The sequence below is a fragment of the Falco peregrinus genome, chromosome 1, assembly GCF_023634155.1.
Source record: "Falco peregrinus isolate bFalPer1 chromosome 1, bFalPer1.pri, whole genome shotgun sequence".
Lineage (NCBI taxonomy): Eukaryota > Metazoa > Chordata > Aves > Falconiformes > Falconidae > Falco > Falco peregrinus.
In genome coordinates this window covers 123,238,309-123,246,117 of record NC_073721.1, presented here as the reverse complement: position 1 = coordinate 123,246,117, position 7,809 = coordinate 123,238,309, and positions in this window count along the sequence as shown.

Sequence of the window (7,809 nt, the reverse complement as noted above, 5' to 3'; positions counted from 1 at the left end):
CTTGGTGACACTTTAACACCTGCTGTTCTTTTATGAGGGAAACCGCTATGCTTCTGGGAAGAGGTAAGTTCCTGTGGTTTACGAGGCTTTTTCTACCTCTGATGTCACTGTTATCCTACAAACCCCAAGGAAAGAGCACGCGGACAGCCAGCATGCTGCACAGAGCCACACTGCTGCATTGGCAGAAGCAGGGCAGCTGGTTTAAGCAAGGTTTTGGGGCTTCGCTGCAGATGTCCTGGCAAATGTCAAGCTATCACTGTCTTTTCTTACTGACAATTTGACTAATTTTTTGCTGCAACTGTGTTCATAAACTTTTATGATTTCATTGTTGGAAACACAGTAGAGACTGAAGTTCTGTTTTTCTTGAGAAAACAACTTAAACTTCTTTCTAGACGTTGGATAGCTTTCCAGGCTGGGGCATCTACTTCTCCATCAGAGCTGTATATGCTGATGTCTGCTAAATGGCCTGCAGGTAATTCCTGGGCCTGATACTGCAACTAGGCAAGGAATCTGTGGTCTAGGACAGGCAATGACTGAAAATGGGCAAAGTTTGGGCAAGCCATTTATGAAACATCTTGAAGTTCTGTTAACCGGGTTTCAACACTCAGTAGCCTGTTGAGAATCCACTGACCAATGCATTTATGTGGAGGCCTGAAATGCAAACAGATCATCGGAGTCCTTTTCCCTGAATACTTTAATGAATTAATTTGCACCTGCAGAAAAAGGGAAAGAAAGAAACCCCATGGACTGTACCGATGATGGGCAGATGAAAAACACCCAGAGGCTTTTGCTGCCACAGATATTTCTCTTTCTTTGTGGGAAGAAGTGTGGTGGAGCCACAACTTTTTGCTGTCACTGACATTGAAGACGGCAGCAGGAGAGCCTGACAGAAGAGAACACGAAGCAGCAGACCCTTGGCACAACCGGAACAAGCAATGGTGTGGAGCATCCCTCTTCCTGAAGCAAATCCCTGGTGCCAGGGGCCACATCCTGCCCTTAGGAAGTCAATTGTAATGCACAGGCAGTAGTAGCGAAGATCTGGGGAGGGAGAGGGCAGGGGAATTTACAATCTTTGTTGCCACTTCAGTGATAGTGGAGGCAAATTGGGTCTCCGTGGTCTCTTCCGATCCAGTGAAGGTCTTGTGCTTTTGAGAGGCTCATTGGCAGCATCCTACAAACTACGAAGTGTCACCCTGGTAACTCTCAATCCTACTTCAGCACAGATTGTTCTGCATGCTCTCTCATCTGCGGAGTTTAAAGGATGAAGCTGTCACTGGGGAAATGTTCCGATTCTGACATACTTGAGAAAGATTGACACCAAGACAACATAGTTTATTAAAATGGTGCAAGATATTGTGATTCCCATTTACATGGGAGTTTCAAAACACGTGTTTGTTTACAGACAGTTCCTGCAATTAGATCAGTGTAGGAATATTCCCCCCATGGTGGGTGAGGAAGGAATGTGAAGTGCAGTATACCCTCACCTTTTGGCTTTCATGGCTACCCTGCATTTATGATAGACATAGTAAAGCAAACACCAGCCACTGACTATTTTAATGTCAGATACTTCCTCAGTACTGGGGAAGGCTGGACTTCAGCTCTCTGCATCCCCTTTGCTGGGCTTTATGGAGCTTGGAAACCTTCAAAAACTGGGTAAAACGCCACCAGGGGAGGGAATGTTTCTCCACAGGCTGGAGCTGAGGGTCACCTCTCTCTGCTTCCAGACCAGGGGGGGTACTTTGCCACTCCCACAGTCCCTGCTGTGTCTCCACTGCCCTCACTGACTTCAGCAGGAGTTTCACAGTTTAAGGATTTCTGCATGAGGTACCTAGGAAGATCAATTCCCTATATGCCATGCTGTCATATTTGCACCTCTTTGGGTAGATCTTTGCAGATATATAACCTAAAAGCACGAGCCTATCTGCAGAGGCGTTTGTGCTGTACCATCCCTGGGGGTAAGCACCTTCCTTCTGTGACCTTTGGGTGTTAGAAGCTTGAGCAGTAACCTGGTTTTCTCTCCAAAAGGCCTTTGAAAACAGGACCCTTATTTCACTTGGTACAAAAGTGTCTTTTTAAGACACTCCCTCAAATATTTATTTCAAAGAATGCAAAGGTCCTGATTAAGGTATTTTTGTTGCCCCTATCAAGGTGAGGTTTATTTTCTGTGAGCAGTTTAACCGCCTGTCTGCAATTTTTTTGAAAAGCACTTGCAGAAGTGGTGTCCACCTCTAGATGGTGCGTTTTACTCAGAAGAACTTTACGCCTGGGCCTTTACATAACTTTTGCTTGTCTGTCTGAGGTTGCAAATACTCTCCAACCAAACCACACAGATTTTAGTATTTCCTTGTTTTCTTAACATGACAATCTAGCTGCAGTGTAATGCAAAAACGTTAAAAATATGTTACTTAGATGCTTCAGAAAGGTGTATCACATGGCACGTTTGGTTGGACATGTAAGGTATCTACTATTTAACGTATCTACTGGCATTGCACGTCTTCCGGGTTCATTCCTGTGCTAACCAAATTAAAACAGAATATTTTTTTCGAGTACAATGCCTCTGCTCTTGTACTTGAATGTAAAGAAAAATGGAAGGAGCAAAGACGGGTAAGGCCACAAGGCTAAAATGGTGGTGGTGTTGCAATAGCTAACTCCGTCCACAGTACTGATATTACTTTTCTCCAGCAGCATAGATTGGAGTTATGAAGCTCTGGAGGGAAAGAACTATTTTAGCGAGTGTCTAACATTAAAATTCTGAATCTCTGTGAGAGCTGTAGGATGCTGCTCTCTGATTCCTGACTGTTTTAAGATGGTTTCTGTGGAGCACGGTGCCCCAAAAGCTATAGAACTCTTTCCAAATATTAATTAAGATTTTAAAACTTTCTGCGAAGCAAATTAAGTGATCCCAACATGGTCTTCACACCCCAGGCCCCTTTCAGCACATCACAGCTGCTCTAAATACGTAGCACTACAGTTCAGGACGGACTATAAAGAAGATGACTCTCAGATCTATGTCATGGAGGACAATCACAACTCCCTGAAGTCTGAATTTGCGTCTTAGCAGGCACAACTCTTACCATGATGGTAAGATGACAGCAGGTAAAGATTTACTTTGCTGTGGGGTGTGCAATAACCAGGCAGTTACACATGACGTGTGTAGGGCTAGGCTGGGCTGCACTGTAGACCTTGTAGAATTGCTCTTCTTGTAAGAATCAAAATCTATCATTGGACATGTTATTTTATTACCTGTTTTTTAATAGTGTGGAGGAAAAGTCTACGGAAGTATGTCTGAGAAGAGCAAGCGTCACAGATTATGTTATTCTGTTTTAACTCTCTAATACCCTTCCATACCAGATGAGTGTGAGCAATATACCCTGGTTAACCAAGTAGCCAAGATACAGTTTGTGACTTGCTTGAAATGGAGCGGTTTCTTTCTGACTGTCAGCATTCCCCTGCTTCAAGAAACAACATGAGATAAAGTAAACCCCCAGTTTTGGTCACTTTAGAAAAGCAGCAAGGAGGACATAGAGAATTGGTATCACTAGTTTGGGACTAGGGATAAGGGCCATTTGGTTTTGCTGCTTTTTGTTCTGGGGGGGGTTGTTTGATTTTTTTTAAAGAAATCGAAAGAACATACAGTTGTCTTCACTGTTCTTGGGCATAGGAATGGTACAGTGAAATTAACTAGGAGCAGAAAAGACACCAACCTGCTTGTAACATCCAAGTGAAACATACAAAAAGTAATCAAATAGAATAAATTGTAACGAAGACATTAAATCAAAAAATCTGCTGGGCTTTCATAAGCTAAAATATTCTTCATAACACAGGTAAGGAAATTGCTTGTGCTGACTTCAGTGGGTCCAGGATTTTCTCCACAAATTCTAACCTGAAATTACTGCTTTTACAAGTTTAAAAAAAGGCCTGGTATGGAGTCAACTTTTCTAGTGCATTATGAGTAATATCTACTGCTTTTATTTTACATCTCAGCTTAGTGATAGAACTTTCTTGTAAATAAGGGTTATTTCCACTAAAAGGCTATTATGAAGTTATCTTTGATGCTGAGGCTACAGTCTCAGTTCCCAAGCATAAAAGAACACTTTAGGATATAAATAGCTTTGTTACATCTGCTTAAATACCCTGTTTTCTCCAGGAGCAGCCTAGGGAGGAGCGACGGTGCAACCTGGGCTGCTTCACTGCAGCATGCGACATCTCACACTCCTGACAAAAGGCCACCACACAGGAATTAGGCTTTCATGTGGTTATCCCAGTGTGTTGCTAGAGGGTTTCATTTGGCTTTTTACTAGGAGATTTTTCCTCCTGATTGCTGAGAGGCCCATAAATGCCATCAGAAGTACCTCTCCCGCCGAGACCCTGGTTTTTTGCTTGATGTGAGGGGGGCTGAGCAACCACGTGGTTATTGCTGGGTCCTGATTTAATGCAATGTTCTCCTCCATCGGTTTCAGATGCTGGAGGTGGGTTTGGAGATTCATTCTTATATCATTTGTGTTTGGGTTTTTTTCTTTTTTCTGAGTTATATCCCCCAGTTTTAGCATGGATGATAGACATTTGTTGCCACAACATGGGAGGCATTGGGAAAAAACAACACTCTGAGCCTCCTCAGAGGACACCTCTGTCCCCCTCCTACTTCTTGGCCTCCTAGTCTTCAACCTCCCACTCACTGCTGGCCTCCCACTCCCTTCCAGACTCCCCCATACCCTCTTTGGGATCCCAACCCTTCCTGGCCTCCAACTCCTTTGCAGCTCCCACTGCCTCCAGGCCTCTGGCTATTTTTTGGCCTCTCACCCCACTATTCAGCCTCCCACCCACCACCAGCCTCCAACCCATTTTCTGCTTCCCAACCCCTCCTAATCTCCCACCCCCTTTTTTGGCTAGCCGCCCCTCTTACTGCCTCCCACCCCTTTTTGAACCTCCCATCCTTTTTGGCTGCAAACCTCTTTTCAGTCTGCCACCTTTTCTTTCTGCCTGTAACCCTGTTTTTGGCCCAGCACCCCAATTGCAGCCCTTTTTCAGCCACTCACTCCTTTTCAGCCTTCTACACTTTTTTGGCCTCTAACATCCTCCTGCCACGTTTTGGCTGCCCCTGTTTGGGGGCTGACGAAGGGCACACCACAGCTAGGCTATTTTAGATTCTGAAAAACACACCTGAGAGGTTGTTGATCACATTTTTTAACAGCAGGTTGTTTGCAAGGAAACTGCTGAGAGCATTTGCACTCAGAATTTAATCAGGCCCAAAATATTCAGAGAAGCCTCAGCAGCAGCTCTCTTATCCTCATCTGTCAGCCAGGCGCCTGTGCAGGCAAACGTGGGGAGAAGTGGTAGATCTGCTCACACAGATGCATCACCTCTGTCACTAGCCTTATCATCTTGCTTTCCTGTGTCTTTACAATCTTCTGGCCATGGCTTAGCATCAGCTGTGATTTATATTTAAGATTAAAAGCCCTCGTGCTCCTAGCAGAGGTCCACCCACATTGGTGGTCCCACTTCACCTGGTAAGGGCAGCTTGCAGGGGCCAGGCTGGGCTCTAGTCTCCGCTTGGCCTTGCTAGCTTGGCTTAAACCTTCAAAATTAATATTTTCAGCCCATGTGCTGATACAACCTCTTCTCCCCAAAATTCTCGGCACCCCATTCAGCCCTTTGTATTGTTCTGCCTGGGAATGCATATAGAAGGCAAGCCTTAAATTTCTTCATGCACAAAGAAAGGCATTTTCCAAGCCCTGCAATTATTGCCAGCTTTCTAAAAGGCAGTAGTGGGACAGACCATCTCAGCTCTACTCCAGTTTTATCTCAGGCTTGTATAAAGTTCAAGCAATTAGATCTGCAGGACAAATCTTAATGCTTCTCCTCCCATGCCCTTACCTATTTTGACAGTCAGCTAAGGGAGGCGAGTTTAATTTGTTATTCCAGCAATACTGACGGTTAACCTTGGATCCTCATTTAGGACAATATTTAATCACAAGCTTAAAAAGCCTTGAAAGGAGTCACTTTTATAAATGGTAATCTGAGCCATTTGTCCCACTCAAGGCCTTGAGATTTAACAAGAACATCTGCAAGGCAGTTATTGTGGCAATCAATTCCAAAATACAAATAACTCTATAATTTATAATAGACCCCCACCAATAAATTGTACTGTGCTATTTTTATTGATCGCAGTGCTTATTATGTCTGTTACACTCATTTCTAATAATCTGTCTGGCCTTTTCATTTACTTACTGGTGCTCGTCAGATTTAGCTCTGGTTTGGTACTGGGAAGCCTATGAAGCAGGCTGGATCTACTATTTTAATTATTATTCCAGTTCACCGGATGAAACAAATCTGAATTAGGAACTAACACTTAGCCACATCAGAGTGATGAATTCTTGTCGTTCAGGGGGATTAATACATGCAATTATTTTGTTTTTTCATGTTTCAGAGTCCCAGTCCAATTTTTAGTTTTTGCTCTGGAACCATTTTCTCCCATATTAAATCTGGCACAGAGAGCAAAGTCACCTGGCCCTGGTCACCAGCCTCAACTCTGCAGGTGAAGGCTGCAGTGTTGCAGTCGAAGGGTGCAGAACTGGAAACCCAGACACTCAGCCCTGCTCGTAGCAGACATGAGGGCAAGTAGAGCACTTGGCTCTGGACAGATTGCTGGAAAGGCAAGAGGCGTGAAGATATTGTGATTTTGGGGTGTAGATGCCTGAGGGCATCTGCATCCTTGGTCATGCAGCAAAGGGGGTTTGTGCAGGGAATTTGGATCCTGTATGTCCCGGTGTTAGGGTTCCTGTCAGGTTTTCCTTGCTTGGCAATGTCAAAACAAGACAAAAAGGTGTGGGGTGAAGGTCAAAGAAGCGTGTAGAGGTGGTGCCAGAGGTTTTGTAGGTGACACTTGTTCTTTCTGAGCGAGAGCAGAGGTGGTGTGGGGAAGGGTGTTGCATTGTGCTGTCTCAGGTGAGCTGAGAAAACAAGGTCATTAGGGATGCTGGGTGGCTGGTGCTAGAGCAGAGCTGCGTGTTGTGCAGCACAGGAAGCTTTTAAGGCTACGCTGCACGCATAGCTTCTCAGCCTCGCCTGGACTTTCTTGCTCTTACAAATTAAGAAGCTTCATGTAAACCACCATTTCTCAGAGGGGCTGGATCAGGTGCTTGCGCAGGAGGATTCTGTGATTTGGGTTTTAGACATCTTTGACCAGAAAGAGAGAGTTACACAAATATGTTCCTCAGAAGAAAGGTCTTTTCCCAGCCAGGCTTACTCACGCCCTCCCTGATTTCCATCTCCCACCAGGCAAGCACCATGCTCCTGCTCCCTTGGCATTTCGGAGGGGTGGGCTGATCCGGACTGCTGTTAGCGAAGAGGACTGCGTTTCAGTCCCCATGGAAACAATTTGGAGAGGTTTTGAGCTTGTGTAGCATTGCTGTGCTGTGTTTCGCCTTCCTTTTCACTTCCGTCAGGAGGGCTGCAAAGCTTTAATGCATTAATGTTTGAAAAGCACTTTGAGGTCCTTCAAGAAGGTGCTACAGAGGAGCAAAGTGTTATTACCTCAGATTAACTGTTTCTGTTTTGCCCAGGAGTCACGGCTGTGAGTGTTCGCTGCACTCAGTGGAAGCCAGAACAAGGGAGTGAGGTCCTCTTGTAGCGATGGCCTCCCGGAGAGTTCTTCTGCCAGCACACCCGCGCTGCAGAAAGTCACCTTGACACCAAGAGGAAGGCTGAGCAAAACTTCTGCGACTGCAGCCAGACAGGGAATACATTCTGGAAAGCTCAACAGCTTGATTTACACAGGCAAAATGGAGGGAATTCCTAAGAAGAAATGGC